Genomic DNA, 20839 nt, shown 5'->3' with positions numbered 1-20839 from the left:
ATGCTCTGTTTGACGCTACTACTGCTGTTAGGGGGCTTTTAAACTACATGCACCATGTTTTCCATCCTCACTCCAATAAAACTGATTCTGCATCTTAATTATCTGAGTAAAGGTCTTTTCCCTCAAATGCCTATATCCAATTCAATTTAATTCGATGCAATTAATCAGATGATTAGATTAAACTGTGACAGTCAACATGCATTAGTTATATATTTCAGTGAAGCCCTGAAATGGAACAGAAGATTTAAACTCACTTGCTAGTCATTATTAAATCTCTATTGTCTTTATGGGAATGTTCCTGGCACAGAATGGTTGTCTACGTGACAACAGTACTTCAACCCTAATCTGTTGCATGAAACACTTAAAATACTTTGACAATGTGTTAAGGCTCTATATGAATGCAGGAATTAGCTCTAGGCCTCTGTAAGGGGTTAAATTCATCAGACCTTAACAGGTGAACTGTGACTGGCCACCTTGTTGTCGTCCACAGCTTGTCTGCTTTACACTGATGCAGTCCAAGGACAAATTTACTTCCATCCTCAGGCCTTTCCATTCTGACCACTGATGAAACTGTGAACAGTTTGCAACCTCAAGGAATTTAGGCCTCAGAGTGTTTGATTTAAATGAAAGGAAATTGGAAGCAGATTGTGTGGCAACATTATGAAACAATGTGGTTGTTTGATTTGAATGACACAAGCTAAATTGTGTTTGTTAGTCTTTTGATGTTGCCGAAGCAGTAATTATTATGCAATAACAGATGGCTGGCTGTAAGTTACAGGTAATTCAATTTAATGGATCAGATGATGTCACAAACAGTGACAATCAAACTTTTACTTTGATTATACATTTCAGTGAAACCCTGAATTGGGACTGAAGACTTAAATTTACTGCCAATCTCCATCAGGATTAGTGATATATGTCTGTGGCATTGCTCTTGGTAAGTCTGAAGATACACTGCTTCCTTTATCTAGGTAACTAATTTTTATCTTTTAGATATTTAAAATGCAGGATGCATTCTAACATGGTGTCAAGTTGTATGTAGTTGCCTAATGCAGAAGGGGTTTATAAGGTTTAGCGGCAGAGTTTGTGGGTGAATTTGGACTAGAAGACTAGTCCAAAAATTTGGCATAATTGAGGTAAGGCCAGATTACGGTGGAGGTGCTGATGTTTTGCAGCTCAGGAGTTAATTTAGCATGATGTTGTGGGGGAGAAGGCTGTGGAAATGCTGCAGTTTAGTAACACATAGGAATGACCCTTTGCCCCACTGCAAATTCGTAAACTTCTCCTATATTTGAAAAAGAAAATCTGCAATACAAGTGCCAATTATCCAGGTCCTTTGAAGTCTCACAAATCACAAACCACAAACCATTGAAACCATTTATCTTGTGTAAACAAATGTTGTGAAATTCACAGCAGAGATCAGAGAGCCTGAACTGTCAATCGAACAATGTTTCCTCTGGCAGGCAGCTGTTCTAGTATTCTAATAGCTGTCCGGGCTCTCAGCCAAGCTTGAGGAAGAAAATCAAGTTCGCCATCTCTGGAGCCCAACGCCTCGGGGGCAGTTTCAAATTTACAATGTACTGGCTTGGGGGCTGGGATGCTTGTCTGTGATTAACAGCCTTTTTCTGAGCTTGTTAATGGGCTGGCAAGCAGGGGGTTGCAATTTTCAAAAGGGATTCCAGTGAACCTGAATAGTCTAGTGCATGTCAGGGTCAAAGTTTGTTTGTATTGGATGAAAAATGTCTGTGCATGGAGGATATTGCCTACAATTACGTTCAATTTGGCTGCGTGGCCACTTTCCTTCAAGTTAATGCTGCTGGCCTTCTGTTATAACCTGGCAGATGATGTGTGCCAAGCGGATCAAATCCATGAGGGCAACTTGTTCACACTGTCACAATGGTTTTGCAATTTGTATTTCTTACGAGATACATGCACTGAATTCAGAAGTAATAAGCCCACCAAGACTTTTAGAGGTTTTTTTAAAATTAAATTTAAAATATTTACTGACAAAAGAAAAGATTTCAAGCACATACATAAGACTAGAAATTCCTGCTATAATAACTCTTAAAATTCATAATTAACCCGACTCCCAGTTGCACTCCCTTTAAGATAACAGTCCAAAAATAGATTTTAAATTTTAAGCAGATCCACCAAATTAACACAATACCTTGGACAGTGGAATTCCAAATGGCTTTTCTCCAGCGTCAGTTTTGGTAGACAGCAGACTTATGCACAGATACGGGAGACTCCATTAAGGCCAGTTCACACACTTCCCTTACATCTTACATGACCTGCTCCTCTCACATAACCCTTCATTGCCCTTTATATGTGTTTCTCTCTTTTTAATATGTAAATTATATTGTTTCATATATCTTTGAAACTATATCGTCCTCACAATATACAAACTTTCATGTTGCTACTATTGTCAGTAACCTTTGGGAAGAATAAACACATTTCTTAGCCTTGCTTATCTGACTAGTTGTAAACAGACTTTGAAATTCCTTTTGAAATTCAAATCTCCCTTTATCTATCTAAAAATGCAAATCCCCATCATACTTTATATGTTAAGGCAGTGTCCATGTTTACTCATTAGCATGTCAAGCACCCAGCATCATTTGGTGAGTTAAAGCTTGCAGTCTACTTAACTCCAAGGGCAGAATCTTTGGGTCGGTGACTGGGGGCAGGGCCCACTCGCCGACATGTAAATTGATGCGCGGTGATGTCAGGCATGTGTCCCGGCGACACCACGTGTAATTCAGACCTTGAGTTCAGCGGGCACGCACAGGAGTCGGCCGTGTGCCCACCGAACTGTCAAAGGCCTATTAAGGCCATTTAAATGGTAATTAAACTAATTAACTGAGCTGCCCATCCAACCTTAAGATTGGTGGGCAGGCGAAGAGCCCAGGCGGCCTTTGCATTTATCATGAAACCTCATCCAAGGGCGGGATGAGGTTTCATGAAGGTTTTTAAAGTTTATGTAAAATGGTGGCGTGCAGCTGATCGCGGGTGGCGATCGGCTACGTGCCCACCTGCGCCCATTCTCATCCAACCCCCCCTCCCCCCAACCGATGGGGAGAAGTTTCTCCCCCAAATGTAATTAAGTCACACACATACAGACCCAACTACACTTACCCCCATAAACCTACTTCACAGTAAACCAGAAAAATATTATGAAAATTATTATACCTTCATGACATCTTCTCAGCGGTAAGGCAGCGGCAGGCCACATCGTGGCTGCCCCTGGGTTTCCCGCTGCCATACTGTAGGCAGCTCCCACCTCCTAGAGGTGCTCTGCACCAATAATTGGGCACCGATCTCTCCTCTTGCCCATTAGCATTCAGGGCATTAGCATTTAAAAGCACCATCTCATGACAGACACAGCTGAGGCATGGTGTCGGGATGCAAAATTCAACCAGATATCAGGTTTCCAGTTCCACTTTGAAAATCTAGCTCCTGGAGTTCAGTCACACTGGAGGGGGGTGTTGGGGTTTTGAATATTTTGTAGCATTTCTGGAATTCACTAATGTTCCATCCTCTCTCTCTGCTCTGTTGGGCCCATAGGAAACAAACCTACCTGAACAGAGCGTGTTTTTTTTATTCTTTCTTGGAATTTGGACATCACTAGCTTAGCCAACGTTTGTTGCCCTTGAGAAGGTAGTGGTGAGCCACCTCCTTGAACCACTGCAGGCCATGTAATGTAGGTATACTTACAGTGCTGTTAGGAAGTGAGTTCCAAGATTTTGATCCAACAGCAGTGAAGTAACATTGATAGAAGCTTGGAGGGGTACTTGAAGGTTGTGGTGTTCCCATGCATATGCTGCCTTTGTCCTCCTAAGTGGTAGAGGTCGCAGTTTTGGAAGGAGCTGTCAAAGCAGACTTGGCAAGTTGCTGCAGTGCACCTTGTAGATGGTACACACTGCGGCCATTGTGCATTGAGGGTGGAGGGAGTGAATGTTTAAGTTAGTGTATAGGGTGCTGATCAATCGGGCTGCTTTTTCCTGTATAGTGTTGAACTTCTTGAGTGCTGTTGGAGCCACAGTAATCCAAGCAAATGGAGAGTATTCCATCACACTCCTGACTTGTACTTTATGGATGGTGAACATACTTTGGGAAGTCAGGTGGTGGATTACTCGTCACAGAATTCCCGGCCTCTGACCTGCTTTTGTAGCCACAGTTTTTGTATGGCTGGTTCAGTTGTTTCTGGTCAATAGTAACCCTTAGGATGCTGATAGTGGGGGATTCAACAATGGTTATGCTACTGAATGTCAAGGGAAGATGGTTTGCTTCTCTTGTTGGAGGTGGTCATTGCCAGGCATTTGTGTGGTGCATATGTTATTTCTCACTTATCAGCCCTAGGATGTTATTTAGATCTTTCAGCATAAGGACATAAACTGCTTCAGTATCTGAGTTGCGAATGGTATTGAATATTGTGCAATCATCAGTGAACATCCCCATTTCTGACCTTATGATGGAGGGAAAGTCATTGATAAAGTAACTGAAGATGGTTGGGCCTAGGATACAACCCTGAGGAGTTCCTTCAGTGGTGGTCAGCAACTGAGATGATTGGTCTCCAACAACTACAATCATCTTCCTTTATGCTAAGTATCACTCCAACCAGTGGAGAGTTCTCTGATTCCCGTTGACTTCACTTTTACCAGGGCTCCGTGATGGCACACTGACAGCTGAGGCAGTAATTGGTTGGATTGGATTTGTCCTGCTTTTTGTAGAGAGAATGGCAGTTTTCCACATTGATGAGTAGATGCCAGTGTAGCTGGCTTGGAACGGCTTGGCTTGGGATGCTGCTATTCCTGGGGCACAAGTCTTCAGTATTACTGCTGGCATGTCATCAAGATTAGCCTTTGCAGTATCTATTGCCTTCAGCTGTTCCTTGATATCACATGGAGTGAATTGAACTGGCTGAAGACTGGCATCTATGATGCTGGGGATCCCAGGAGGATGCTGAGATGGATCATCCACTCGGCACTTCTGGCTGAAGATGGTTGCAAATGCTTCAGCCTTGTCTTTTGCACTGATGTGCTGGGCTCCTCCATCAATGAAGATAGGGATATTTGTAGAACCCCTTCTCTGGTTAGTTGTTTAATTGCCCACCACCATTCATGACTGGATGTGACTGGATCTGATCCATTGTCTGTCATCTGATTAATGCAGTGGTGCTCTTTAGACTGAATTTTGGGCCTTATATCCATCCTGGAAATACTCAGGGCACAAACATTTAAAGCACTGGTAACACTAAAACCAACAACACTATACCCTGAATTGTGCTGCAATTGAGCAGCCAGCAGCTGGTGTTATTTAAATATTGCCTTAGGTGAAAAGTGCAGCCTTCTCACACACTGCTTTCCAATTTAATAAAGGTAATGGAAATGTCAATAGTGTGTACTTGTGTAGTGTCATTCAGGGTGACAAACATCTCAAGGTGCTTCGCAGGAACAAAATTTTTAAAAATGAAAACTGAGCCAAGGAAAGAGATATAAAGAGCGGTCACTACCTGCCATTACTTAATCTCAGTAATTTAAAGCAATTAATGCTTTTTGGAATTGCTCCTGATGAGTCTGAGGATAGGCTTTTTCTTTATCGAGAACATTTATTTTGTGCTTGGTCAAAGAGGTGGATTTTAGGAAGTCAGAAAAGAAGAGAGGAGGTGCAGAGCTCTTGGATCAATGGATAGAATGGGACATCGGCAGGTGAAGACATGGTTGCCTATGGTGCAATGAAAGGGTGGAGGGAACGCATCGAAGTCAAAGTCAGAAGTGTTGAGTTTGAGAAGGAAGAGCCATAGGGGCTTACAGAGATAGTGTGAGGCAAGGCCAAAAGTCAATTTAAAGTAGAGGATGAGAACTTTTAGGGGGGGCTCATGTAGCTGAGATGTAACCAGGTGAGCAGGATGAGGTGTGGTGTAGGATGTGGGTCACAGACTTTTGAATCAGATAAAAAGTAGGAAGATGGAAAACCAGCTAAGAAGGCACTGGAATAGTAGAGTCTGGAGATGACAAAGGCATGGATGAGGGTTTAAGCAGCAGTTGGGCTGAGGTAGAGGTGGAAGTGTGCAAAGCTTTGAAGATGGGATTAAGCTGTCTTTGTGATGGAGAGGATATGGAATCAGAAACTCAAATTAGAGTCAAATGGGATGCTGAGGTGAAGACAGTTCAGGAAAAGGCCAAAGATGACGGCTTCAGTCTTCTAAATTTTCAACAGGAGGAAAATGTGGTCATCCAAAAATGGATATGAGGAAAAATGCCTTATTCCATACATTATTTGACAGGAAACCCATGTGCTGTCTGTTAAACTAGAATTCAAGATTAAAGCCACAATTAGTTGCCTTTTTCCATTTTGTAATTATTTACCTCATATCTCTATGGGGGTTTCCCATTTGCTTGCTAACATGTTCCTCAGTCAAACCCAAAAGTGAGCCTGATAATGTCGGGTTTCAACCTGCGCCAACTTTCTGAGCTTTAATCATTCCCTACCTGCGCCTGAACCCCTTAGGAGTTAAAATTCCGCCCGATAATACTGGATTACGTTGACTTGTAACCAATCCTCCTGATCTTCATCATCCTTTTGCTTGGAGCAGAGGAACAAAGGAATTCCACCACAAAACTCATAGTTCTTAAACTTCATTTTTAAAAAATACTTTACTCTAGTAGGAAACTCTAAAGTAGACTTGCCTATAAAATGCATAGTACACTTGTAATTCTTCAAAATGCATAATTTGCCTCTGATAAACAGTACAGAAATTTATAAGGCCACATTGATGATGGTGTTGTTCTCCGTCAGGAAATGGATGGCCCTGAATGAAAATAGAGCAATGGCGGAGGCCACTCTTACTTATCAACATTCACATGTGGTAGGGTAGAAAATAGATGGGGAAAATACCATTTAACATGGAGGGGCCCTTTTCATTTTCAGAAAATGATAGAGTTGAACAGAACCAAAGAACATCACCTGGCACATTGCATACAAGCTGTCTCTCTGAAAGAATTATCGTTCGGTCTTGTCCCTTGCTTTTCCCTATTCCCTTTTAAATTTTTGATTTTCAAGTACTTCTCCCTTCACACGGGTGGATTGTAGGCTGGGCATGAATGTGTCATCTAATGTTGAGCTAAATGCTAAAAGCTTATTTTCTGTTTATCAAGGTGAACAGATGTACACAACCAGAGTGAGAGAAAATAGATTTCTAGCTGACCTGCCAACTTGTGATTCTTAAATTGCCACGAGGAGGTGGCTATTTAAGCCAAAGAATCAAAGCAATAGAGAGCGTGGGCCAGGATGAAATTGGCTGTTGGCGTTAGCACAACATTGTAATTATCCTGTTAAACATCTCCTTGATTCCTCCTTCGAACTCAGTAGCCGCAGCATGGGACACAATGTATTGCCAACAGCATTATATGCTCAAACATTTCATGCAGGCACCATGGGAACATTATTTTTTCTTGACATAAGGCTTAACCCCTGAGATGATGTATCTGCCAGGAAGGATGAGCAGAGAGCTGGGCCTTCTTAAAGACATTTGTCACAAACTCCTGAACACGCTTGCATCAGCATAGATAAGGAATCAGCAAGGGGAGGGAGCACTTAGTAAAGTACACAGCATGTGAGGAGGAGCAAGTAGAGCTGGCATCACACAACAATCAGAATGGATGACCAACCTAAACATTATTGTGCTACAATGTTTACCTCATGGGATCGGCCTTTAGACAGGTGCTCACTAATAAGTTGAAGCATTTCATGCAGTCTTGTCATTGAGAAACTTTAGAACTCCCTACAGGGTATGTTGGAAACTCAGTGGCAGTACAAGTTGCATTGTGAGCAGCTTGCTAGCCATCATGAAAACAGTAGCAACCCCATTGTTATCTGAAGGTTGAGTAACACAGCTTCAAAGTAATGCAGTTTCCCTCATGTGATTGCAGATACAGAGACATGGGGATCCAATTTATAGAAGGCTCTCATTTCTGGCTTGAAGATGGGAGGGAGGTAAGCTTGAGAGAACTTTGATGATTAGCTTTGCCCTCTTAAATAATGGTCCAGGATCTGTACCCTCACAGATTCCCGGTCACTATAAGGACTAGAATGTGTGAAGAGGAGGCATGGATATGGTAATGTTGTACACCCAAACCAACTTAATCCTTTAGAGAACTGAAGGAGTGACAGGTAGACAAGAACTGCAGTGGAGATTTGTGATCCCCTCGGATGCAACAGTCAAGCCTTCATTCACTTTTGAATATGAGTGGGGTGGCATGCTATCAAAAGAAAATGTATCTTGACTGCTGTGTTATTTTTCCCCTGTAGTCTGATACCATATCTGTATTCTTATGGAAAGCTTTTCATATTTATATATGTCTTTCAATTGTTGCTATTCACAATGTTATTTGTAAGTCTTTCTAAGGAGAAAACTCTGCTTCTGAGATGAAGCCATGTGGAATTCAAACACTTCAGTCAGGTAAAAGTTGTCTTTAGGGATATTGACTTGGCAGGCCATTTTACACTATGCCTGATTTTCTTACTTATGGAAAATAAACTTGGGCGTAGTGTAGAAGGACCTGCCAATTCCACATAATCCATTTTGTGCTTTTGCTGATGTGTAATTTTATTCCCCTGAGGTGTAATTACATCCTGTTTCTATTCCGTTGGTCTGAACTTTGATTTCTCTTACAAATCCAGCACTCACATTAGAATGCCTAGAAGAATGCCAGAGGTGTGAAAGGACAGGTTGATATGTGACCTGGCAAAGAGGACCACTGTGTTTAAAAAGGGAGTTATAAATGAAGAGAAGGCTGCCACTGTCAAATAATGGTTAAGCCCTAAAACAGTGTCAATACACTTATGTTAAGATAAAACATGGATGTAGGCAGCCTTATTTGTAAGGAGTCAGACTATTTGAAGAGTCTTTGATTGAAGTAGAATGAAGCAGGTTCCTCTTACAAAGATCATGCCCTGCAGTAAGATCAGGTGGCAAGTTGAAAATCCTCCCTCTTTGTGCATATAATTTCAGTCCGTCTCACTCAACATCCCAAATGTTGGTTACAAACAAAATAGATCATCATAATTCATATTTGATAGTGACTATGGGCTTTGGACATAATCCAGAGAAACATATGTAATCAAGCGTACTTAAGCAGTCATGAGGAACTATATTTTATACTCTTGTCCAATTATTGAGAGAATAGATGTCAGTAAGAAGTGATCTTATGTAAGTTACATGCACTAACAGACTATCCATCGAGTGCTGTTCTGAGGATTCCTATTGTTGCACCCACCTGTAGGGGGCAGGGGGAAGGTGATGATATTTTGTATTCACCTAAAACAAAAGAATAGACAGGAGACATGTGTATGGGTTGAAGTAGCATAAGGGAGTGGCCCCTGTGGCCCTTGATTTAATACGCAATAGTGCAATCCTTCATGCAAATAGAGGCTCATTAAACAACTAATCAGATGTAATAAAACAAACTCATTGCAGTGGTATGATTTTACACATCTCTCAAACAAGTCAAATATTCCAAGCTCCAATGGTAAGCCTAGCTTCAGGTAGTCTAATGGACACCAAAACAATTATATTTATTCAGCTTATTCAACTTTAAGACTACATCCAACGGATCATAAGGATTAAACTATACTTCTTATAAAAGCACTAAATAAGTATTCCAGTATTGAACTCTACCTTGACTACATGTGTTGTGGTTATCCTAGTAATTGGAAATGATAAAATCAGAAATTGTTTCAATGCATGGAGTATATCAGCTTGTCTAAGTAAAGTCAATTTTTTTTTCATTCATTCAGGGAATGTGGGCTTCGCTGGCTAGGCCAGCATTTATTGCCCATCCCTAATTGGCCTTGAGAAGGTAATGGTGAGCTGCCTTCTTGAACCACTACAGTCCCTGTTGTTTAGGCACACCCACAGTGCTTTTAAGGAAGGAGTTCCAGGATTTTGACCCAGCAACAGTGAAGGAACGGCAATATATTTCCAAGTCAGGGTGGTCAGTAGCTAGGAGGGGAATTTCCAGTTAGTGGTGTTCCCATCTATCTGCTGCTCTTGTCCTTCTAGATGGTAGTGGTCATGGGTTTGGAAGGTACTGTCTAAGGAGCCTCGGTAAGTTCCTGCAGTGCATCTTGCCGATGTTGCACACTGCTGTCTACTGTGGGAAGAATTTTCCCTCTGTCGGGGGGAAATGCAGGAGTGGGTATAGGCAGGCGCGCCTCCGATCAGCGATCGGGGGCGCACCACCATTTACCTTTATTGGCCTGCCCAGCGTGACATCCGCCAGGAAGTGCGATGCGCTTCCTGTGCAGGTGGAGGGGGGATTCCCTCAGCCGAGAGTGCGTTACTTCATTTCCCTGAGGCTAAGTGCTGCTTCAGGGAGATCAGCGCCAAATTTAAAAATGGTAAAGGTGCAAAAATAAAATTTCCCTGACATGTCCCCTCATGTGACACTGTCACATGAGTTGGGACATGCCCATCACTTTAAATCATACATTTATTAAAATTTTAAAAACCCTCATGAAACCTCATCCCGCCCGTGGATGAGGTTTCATGCTTTTTCTGAAGCCCACAAGGGCTCCCGGCCTGCCCGCCAACCCTAAGGTTGGACGGGCAGGTCCATTAATGAGGTTAATGACTTTGTCAATGGCCTCAATAGGCCGTTGACAGGTTGGCGGGCACACAGCTGATTCGGCTGCTCCCCCGCCGACCTGAAAATTGACATGACGCAGGGTGACATCGGGAGTTCCGCCCGACATCATCCCAAGTTATTTTATGCGTCAGCGAGCGGGCCCCGCCACCCCTCGCCGACCTAAAGATCCTGCCCCATGTGTCGGTGGTGGAGGGAGTGAATGTTTGTGAATGGGGTGCCAATCAAGCAGGCTGCTTTGTCCTGGATGGTGTCAATAGTCTTGACTATTGTTGGAGCTGCACCAGGCAAGTGGGGAGTATTCCATCACACTCCTGACTTGTGCCTTGTAGATTGTGGACAGGTTTTGGGAAGTCAGGAGGTGAGTTAGTTGATGCAGGATTTCTAGCCTCTGACCTGCTCTTGCAGCCACAGTATAAATATGGCTGGTCCCGTTCAGTTTCTTGTCAAGGATGTTGATAGTGGGGGATGCAGTGATGGTAATGCCATTGAATGTCAAGAGGTGATGGTTAGATTCTTTCTTCTTGGAGATGGTCATTGCCTGGCGCATGTGTGGTGCAAATGTTACTTGCCACTGTTTGGAGCCAAGTTAATTGCCACTTGTCAGTCCAAGCCTAGATGTTGTCCAGGTCTTGATGCATTTGAACATGGACTGCTTCAGTGTCTAAGGATGAAGCAGCTGAAGATGGTTAGGCCTAGGACATTACCCTGAGGAACTCCTGTAGTGATGTCCTGGAGCTGAGATGACTGATCTCCAACAACCATAACCATCTTCCTTTGTGCAGGTGGGGGGGGATTCCCTCAGCCGGGAGTGCACGAAAGAGCGCACAGATCTCCCTGAGGCAAAGTGGAGGCAAACTCTCCAAACAGTGGAGAGGTTTCTCCTGATTCCCATTAACTCCAGTTTTGCTAGGGCTCCCTGGTACCAAACCCAGTCAAATGCTACCTTAATGTCAAGGGCAGTCACTCTCACCTCACCTCAGGAGTTCAGCTCTTTTGTCCATGTTTGAACCAAGACGGTAATGAGGTCAGGAGCTGAGTGGCCCTGGTAGAACCGAAACTAAGCGTCAATGAGCAGGGTCTGTGTCTTCAGGTCGACGAGCGAGGGTGGGGCCCGCTCGCTAACGCATAAAATGACACGGGCTGACGCCGGACGGGCGTCCTGAAGTTACCCCACGTCATTCACATTTTCAGGCTGGTGGGTGCGCAGCCAACTTGGCTGTGTGCCTGCCCACCTGTCAACAGCCTATTAAGGCTATTAAAAAAGTAAGTGAAGTCATAAATGGACCTCCCCATACAACATTAAGGTTGGCGGGCAGGCCGGGAGCCCTGGTGAGCTTCTGAAAAAGCATGAAACCTCATCCACGGGCGGGATGAGGTTTCATGAAGGATTTAAAATCTCTCAATATTTTAAAATAAAAGTTATGGCCATGCCCCAACCCATGTGACAGTGCCACATGAGGGGACATGGCAGCAAAATTTTTTTTCAGCTTTATTTAAAGTTTAAGCTCTGAGCCGATCTCTCTGAGGCAGCACTTTGCCACAGGGAGACCTGTGCGCTCTTTCGGGTGCATGCGCGAGTGAGCGCACTCCCGGCTGAGGGAATCCCCCCCCCACCCGCACAAGGAGCGCATAGCGTTTCTTGGCGGACGTCACACCGGGTGGGCATTAATTGGCCCGTCCACGTAAAATGGCAGCGCGCCCCCGACCGAGGGCGCCGATCGGAAGCCCGCCCATGCCCGCTCCCGCACCTCACCTCCAACAAGGGGAAAATGTTTCCCCAGGTTATTGCTGAGTAAGTGCCTCTTGATAGCTCTGTTGATGACCCCTTCCATCACTTTACTAATGATCGAGAGTAGACTGATGGGACAGTAATTGGCTGTGTTGGATTTGTCCTGCTTTTTGTGTACAGGACATACCTGGGCAATTTTCCACATAGCCGGGTAGATGTCAGTGTTGTTGCTGTACTGGAACAGCTTGTGAATCATAAGTTAACAGCTGTCCAGAACATCTTAAACATAGTCAAAATTATACCTTGAGTAAGCACCTTTCATTCCTTGGTTATACTATACAACAATTTATAAATAGAAATACATCATCTTACCAAAAACAAAAGAAAAAAGAGACACTGCGTGTAGGTTGAAATAGTATATGAGAGTGACAGAATTGCTACTTCAGGGAACAGTATTTCCTGCTCCTGAGAAGATTGGTCCATTGTCCCTATGGGGTGTTTGAAAGTGGATTAGTCTATTGTCTCCATGGGGATGTTTGGTTGTGAATCAACTTTTAAGAAAGAAAGCTAACAGAAGGTATAATTACAACCTATTGCATATTAAACACAGAATTTTGAATACAAAAAATGATTTATGAATAAAAAAAAAGGGCAGAGGATGAGTTCTTGGGAATCTCACACTATTCCCCCAAAAATGGATTTAAAAACTTTTTTGCAAAGTGCTATCTTTTGCTTGTTTAGAATATGTCATCAAAGAGGGATTCTGTAATGAGGAGCCTGTCCAGCATTTCACAGCTGCACTGTCAAATCAAATGGTATTATGCTGGTTAAATGGCTCATTAACTTCTCCAGAAATATTAAAGGTTCATTATTGCAGGTATATTATGATCGGTTGTCATTCAGCATAATCACTAAAGGAATCATATTTTCAAATTACCTGTTGCAAAATCACATGCACCTGTACTTGTGTTTGTGTGTCATAATGCACAGGAACCATTTGCATTTTGCCTGTTTTCTGATTAACAGGAAACTTGTAGCCCAGAGTTATTGAAAATAATTTTGCCATGTTGAAGACGTGCTTCCAATATTGTCAGTGGGCCTGACAAGCGTCCAAGAATGAGAACTCTATAAAATCCTTGCAGTCCCATGTACATTTTACAGCATTCAGAACGATATCAGGATAGATCTCTCTGGAGGATTTACTATATTCCTTAGCTTTAGAGAGTTAAAAAACTCAAGACCTTGCAGCAGCTGAGTTACTGCAATCTTCAAGGTAGTTGTAACATTGGTCACACCAAATTAAACAACTTATTACTGCTCTGTTATAACAGTTTGCCTGGTGTCATGTGTGCCTGCCCTGGCAGTGTAGAGGGCTGCGTGCATATCTCTGACATTTTTGCCACCTGCTGTTTCAGGAGTTCTGAAGGGAATAACACATGATTGAAGTTCCAGGTAACTGACATATATCTGATTCTCTTTCAAGTTTTTATGGACAGTGATGCTTTGACGTTCTCATAGAGGCTCCTAGGGCTAATTCCTTCTCCTCCTGCTTTGTGATCAGAACATCTGGTTCAGCAGAAGTTTCAAGTTGTGAATTTTTTTCTCAAGAGGCAACACATCCTGCACTTATCACCAATTATTTTCACTCCCCTGTTAGCTTGTGATGCTTTGGGTTGAGGCACTTGCAGGCCCAGGCTCATTTCTATGAATTATAGAAAACAGAACTTAATGATAAAGCACAATGAATGGAAAGAAAGATGCAATACTATAAACTTCAAACAAATTGATAATATTTGTGGCATTAATGGAGTTATTGTGAAGGATGCATTAATCATTATCTTGCACACACTCGCACAACTGCTGTAGCACAGGTGAGGCAGAGGTTGAGCTGTTTGCACAAGGATTAGAAGTGGAAGAGGGGTTTACATCTCAACAAATATTTGGGAAAATGTTTGCAAGGGATGAGCTCAGTTAAAAGGGGATGGATTTTCATCTTCACCATCTGTACAGTAATTAGACAAGAGGATTATTGCTTCTCATGTGCCTTTCCGATTTTTATTCCATTAGTTTCAAAGAATTGAGGGGTTCCAATGATGGTCAGATGAACTGTGCAGGTGGTGAAGGTGAAAAGTTATAATAATGTTTCTTGCGCTAAGTTACCTTATTTACTGCAGATCAATAAATTTGTTGTCCTCATATAAATGAATAAATATTTTCTACATGCGACATAGGGGAAACAGCTCATTATCTTTAGCATTTAGGTTTTTGTAGAAACAATCAAGAAATGTGCAATATGTAAAACAAGATTAAATTAAATATCTCTTACAGTTCATAGTGGTCCAGATATACCTTCCCCTTCCTTTAATGCTGGGACATTAGACTGGTAGAGTGCACCAGGCATGCTACAGGTACCCCAATTCTTACCCGATATAACTCCTAGATTTTCTTCCAGTAAAATAACAGAGTAACAGCGCTACAGCAAACTGAATATTGAAGTTAAAATGGTTATGCTTTACTCTTTGCATTTAGCAATGGTGTGAAAGCTGCATAATTTTCACCACAATGACTTTTCACACAAATGGAGTGATCAGGCATTTCAACATAATTTATGTAATTTAAGTTTCCCATCAACATGGGGCTTCTTAAATAGGTCTCTATGAATAAAATTGCCGCAATCAATAAACATGTCAATGAATTCCACAACCCCCACCACCCATGTGCTTCAGCGATCAAATTGAAAAGGCTTCACCTCCTTACTTTCTTCCTCTGTTGTAGCTTCTCAATACCACTGAAACATTCATGGCAATCGTTGCAGTCTGCTTCTTTTGGAACACAATATTTGTTCTTTCCAAGATCCCACAAGGGAGCCTTTCAAAAGCCAAAATCTCTTCTTGTCATTTGAAAACTTTTCATGTAAATAACTCTACCTCTGCTTCTTCAGAGGGTTGTTTGGATTCATGTTGTGCTGCTTATTACCAGTAGAAAGATCAAATCATCAGAAATGGATGAGATGCATGCAAGGAACTGAGGGAAGTAAGGGTGGAAATCGCAGAGGCACTGGCCATAATTTTCCAATCTCTTTTGATGCAAAGGTGGTGTCAGAGAACTGGAGAATTACAAATGTTATACTCTTGTTTAAAAAAAAGGTGTAAGGGTAAACGACAGACCGTTCATTTTAACCTCGGTGGAGGGAAAGCTTTTAGAAGTGATAATTCAGGACAAAAATGATTTGGGTGCATTAAGGAAAGCCATCACAGATTTATTAAGGGGAAATCATGTTTACATAACTTGCCTGAGATTTGTCGATGAAATAACAAAGAGGGTGGATGAGGGCAATGGGGTTGATGTATTATACATGGATTTTCCAGAAGGTATTTGATAAAGTATCACATAACAGGCTTTTCAGCAAAGTTCTAACTCATAGATTAAAAGGGCCAGCAGCAGCATGGATACACAATTGGCTGACTGACAAGAAACGAAGTGTAGTGATGAACGATTGTTTCTCTGTCTGGAGGAAAGTTTATAGTGGAGCTCCCCAGGGGCCAGTGTTAGGATTCCTGCTCTTCCTAATATATATTAATAACCTAGACTTGGGCATACAGGGCAAAATCTCAAATTTGTGGACAACACAAAACTTGGGAGTATTGTGAACTGTGAGGCGAATAGTGTTAAATTTCAAAAGGACATAGGCAAGCTGGTGGAATATCAGACAAGTGGCAGGTGAAATTTAATGCAGAGAAGTGTGAAGTGATTTATCTTAGTAGGAGGAATGAGGATACACAATAAAAAATAAAGGATAAAATTCTAAAAAGGTGCAAAAGCAGATGAACTGGGGTGCACAAATCATTGAAAGTGTGAAGTCAGGCAGAGAAACCTATTAATAAGCACACAGAATCCTGGGCTTTATAAATTGAGGTACAGAGTACAAAAGCATTGAAGTTAAGGTAAAGCAGCATAAAATACTGGTTTGGTCTCAGCTGGAGAATTGTGTCCACACTTCAAGAAGGATGTAGAGAGGGTGCATAAAAGTTTCATGAGAATGTTCAGGGATAAAGAACTTCAGTTATGTGGATAGATTGGAGAAGGTGTTTTGGAGGAGTTGTTCTTCTCGGGAAGAGAAGATTAGGAGGATATTTGATAGAGGTGCTCTTGAGAGGTCTGGACAGAATAGATAGGGAAAAACTGTTTCCATTGGTGAAAGGATCAACAACCAGATGTTACAGATTTAAGGTGATAAAACAAAAGAAGCAATGGCGACCTGAGGAAAAACATTATTACGCAGCAAGTGGTTAGGATCTGAAATACACGGCTTGAGAGTGTGGTGGAGGCCAATTCAATTGATGTCTTCAAAAGAGAATTAGATAATTATCTGAAGGGAACATAATTGCAGGGTCACGGGGAAAAGACATAGTGGAAAAGGACTAGGTGAGTTCCTCTTGCAGAGAGCAGGTATGGACAGGTCAAACAGTCTTCTCCTATTCTATGAATCTAAGTCTGTTATTATCCTCCTCATTGTTTACCCCATCTTTTATCACCTCATTTTAAAATTATAGAAACATAGAAAATAGGAGCTGGCCATTCGGCCCTTCGAGCCTGCTCCGCCATTCATTATGATCATAGCTGATCATCCAACTCAATAGCCTGCTCCTGCTTTCTCCCCATATCCTTTGATCCCTTTTGCCCCAAGAGCTATATCTAAGTCCTTCTTGAAAACATACAATGTTTTGGCCTCAACTACTTTCTGTGTTAGTGAATTCCACAGTCTCACCACTCTCTGGGTGAAGAAATTTCTCCTCATCTCGCTCCTAAATGCTCTACCCCGTATCCTCAGACTGTGACCCCTGGTTCTGGGCTCCCCCACCATCAGGAACATCCTTCCTGCATCTACCCTGTCTAGTCCTGTTAGAATTTTATAGGTTTCTATGAGATCCCCCCTCATTCTTCTGAACTCCAGCGAATATAATCCTAACTCAATCTCTCCTCATATGTCAGTCACGCCATCCCAGGAATCAGTCTGGTAAACCTTTGCTGCACTCCCTCTATAGCAAGAACATCCTTCCTCAGATAAGGAGACCAAAACTGCACACAATATTCCAGGTGTGGTCTCACCAAGGCCCTGTATAATTGCAGCAAGACATCCCTGCTCCTGTACTCAAATCCTCTCGCTATGAAGGCCAACATACCATTTGTCTTGTTTACTGCCTGCTGCACCTGCATGCTTACCTTCAGCGACTGGTGTACGAGGACACCCAGGTCTCATTGCACATTCCCGTCTCTCAACTTATAGCCATTCAGATAATAATCTGCCTTCCTGTTTTTGCTACCATGCTTTGTGTGCCCAAGTCTAGATTAATATATATCAAAAGGAGCAATCGTCCTAATACAGACCCCGTGGAACACCACTGCATTATTCCCTCCAGTCTAAAAATCAACCGTTCAACATTACTCTCTGTGTTTTGCCTTTTAGCTAATTTTGTATCCATGCTGCTACTATCCCATCAATCCCATGGGTTTTAAGCATTTTAAAGTATTCAATTAGTTCATCTTAATCTTTTTCTCACAAGGGAAAGCAAGCTTGGGCCTTGCCCATAATTTGGCTCTTTTCCTCTCGATATCATTCCAGTGAATCTGCACTGTACAACATTCATGGCCTTGCTGAGGTGTGGTATCCAAAACTGAATGCAGTGCTTTAAATGCATCACTTTATATCCCTGCCCCCTTGACATTATAGTGTAACATTCCAATAGTCTTTTTACCTATTTCTTGTATCAGTTCACTAGTTGTTAGTGATTTCTGCACATGTGCCCTTAAATTTTTCTGCTCTTCTACAGTTTCTAGCTTCTCACCAGTTAGAAAATATTCTGATCTATCTTAGATCCAAGTTGTATAACCTTGCCTTTCCCCAAATTAAATTTCATCTGCCAGAGTTTTGTGTTGCAGATTCTTGTTCAATCAAAACATAGGGTGGAATTGTCCCCTCCAGCCTGTGGCGCCTTTCATAAGAACTAAATAAGCAAGAACAGGAGTATACCCTTAGACCCCTCGAGCCTGCTCTGCCATTCAATAAGATCATGGCTGATCATCTTGTGTTTCAATTTCCACGATCCCATCTAACCCTGATAGGCAGGGGAATCAAAGGCTCACAAGAATCTATCTATCTTTGCCTTAAAATATTCAATGACCCCGCCTCCACCACATTCTGAGGTAAAGAATTCCAAAGTCACACAACCCTCTGAGAGTAAAAATTCTCCTCATCTCTGCCCTATAAGGACAACCCTTATTTTAATACAGTGCCCCCTAGTTCTGGACTTACCCACAAGAAGAAACATCCTTTCCATGTCCACCTTGTCAAGGCCGTTCAGGATCTTGTATACTTCAATCAAATCGCCACTCACTCATCTAAACTCCAGTGGAAACAAGCCCAGCCTGTCCAATCTTTCTTCATAAGCCAGCCCACTCATTCCAGGTATCAATCTAGTAAACCTCCTCTGAAACGCCTCCAACGCATTTACATCCTTCCTTAAATAAGGAGATCAAAACTGCACACAATATTCCAGGTGTGGTCCCACCAAGGCCCTGTATAACTGAAGCATAGCATCCTTACTTTTATGTTCAATTCCTCTTGTAATAAAGGATAGCATTCCATTAGCCTTCTTAAATTACTTGCCGTACCTGCATACTAACTTTTTGTGACTCATGTACTAGAACACCTAGATCCCTCTGCACCTCAGAATTATGCAGATGTTCTCCATATAATTAATACTTTGCAGTTTTGTGGCAGGCAGGGCTGGGAAATCTGAAGAGAAGCCCAAAATCAGAAGACCACCGGCGGTAAAACAGTTTGGAATTTTCCCCTCACCACCTTCATGACGGGCAGATGGCGATTCAGGTTTCCGCTGATCCATGGCGGGACCGCCATATGTATGCATTACCATGTCAGGAATGTTCATTAAATACACTACACGGCAGAAATCATGTAGCCCTCCCAATCTAACACCACATCAATGGGTAATTAGACCAATCTGAATCATGTTTGAAAATAAGTGCCGTGTAGCTGTCGGCCCTCACTTTGCTCTTGACTTCAAAGTGATTGCAACATTGAAAGCCTACCTGCAACGGCACCACTCTAGGTTCTCACCAAAGCCAGTGAGACGTTAAACTGATGGGGGTTTAAGCTTACTCTTCTCATTAGCTTCCTCTATTGTCCAGGAGGGCGTTATCTGAGTACTCAGGCAGAGCAGCAAAGAAGACAGAGATCAGCATTATGACCGGGGTAGGGAGTTGGGGGGAAGAAGGAAAGAGACATGTGGGGAAATGGGCAAAGGTGGGAATGGTTGTGGTGGGTGGGGGGGGGAAGCGATGGCAGGCAGAGAGAGACCTACAGGGACGCAAACACCATAGAGGATGGAATGGGGACAGAACTACATGAATTGAAGGGATGCACACAGACTGTAGAATATGGAGTGGTGGGGGGTGGTGTTGTGCTAGTGTGGCACAAGAGGGTAAAACTTGCACAGAGACTCATGGAGATGGGGTAGGGGAAAGGCTTGCACATGAGACATGGGTTGCACAGAGACTCATGGAATCGGGGAGATGAGGGGTACACTGTGCTGTCAACAGTAAAGAAGAAATGGGAGGGCTAAGAGAAAGACAGTCATTGTCCCTGGTCTGGGGCCAAGTAGTCAGGGTGCGAGTGTGAAGACATTCCTGGGGCTTTGTGGGCTATGCTCCAGGGTGTTGCATGGCACACGTGTCGTAGCCCTATTCTAGGGAGTGGCAAGGGCTGTGTGCTCAATTGGGATAAGGCACAGCTTGATGTGCGGGGCGTGGTCCTGGTCTTACTGTCGTTGGCTATGATCTTGTCCGTCTTGGTACTGGGCTGCAGATGGGATGGTAAGGGTTAGGGGAGGCATCTGCAGCCTGTAAAGTGGGAAGAGGTAATACAGAGGGGGGTATTCAAAACTTTCCTGGGGGTGTCTCCTCTGTACATGACCATGCACACAGCCTCAAAATGGGAATAAGTGAGGTCAACAGTGGGCATGGGGTCACCCACAACTATGGGTTCAGGTGGAGGGTTGGAATATCAACCACTATAACTATGGGATCCAGGATTATTGGGGGAGGCTGGAGAATAATGGGAGGGAGTTCTACGTGCATACCAAGGGGTTTCAGGAAGATTGGAGGGACAGTGACTCTCCTAGAGGGAAGGTCGAAGCTGGTCTCATAGTAAAATCTGAGCACCACTATCTTGGCAAGCCAAAGTAATGGCGCAATAAGAAATCAAAAGTGAAAAAAAGAGTCTGGATTGGAGGGGTCAGACACTTGGGGGCTCATTTCATGGGCCAGCCTCCACCTGCTTGCACCCAAAACACTGACATGGAGTCAGGGATGAGAGAAAATGGAAGATTCCCTTGACAGGGATCTATTGGAGCCATTGCCATTTTTAGTGCTTTAAAGAGAGATA

This window comes from Cetorhinus maximus, chromosome 4 (assembly GCF_964194155.1).
Source record: "Cetorhinus maximus chromosome 4, sCetMax3.hap1.1, whole genome shotgun sequence".
Taxonomy (NCBI): domain Eukaryota; kingdom Metazoa; phylum Chordata; class Chondrichthyes; order Lamniformes; family Cetorhinidae; genus Cetorhinus; species Cetorhinus maximus.
The sequence above is the reverse complement of the archived record's forward strand: the minus strand, read 5'-3'. Positions refer to the sequence as shown.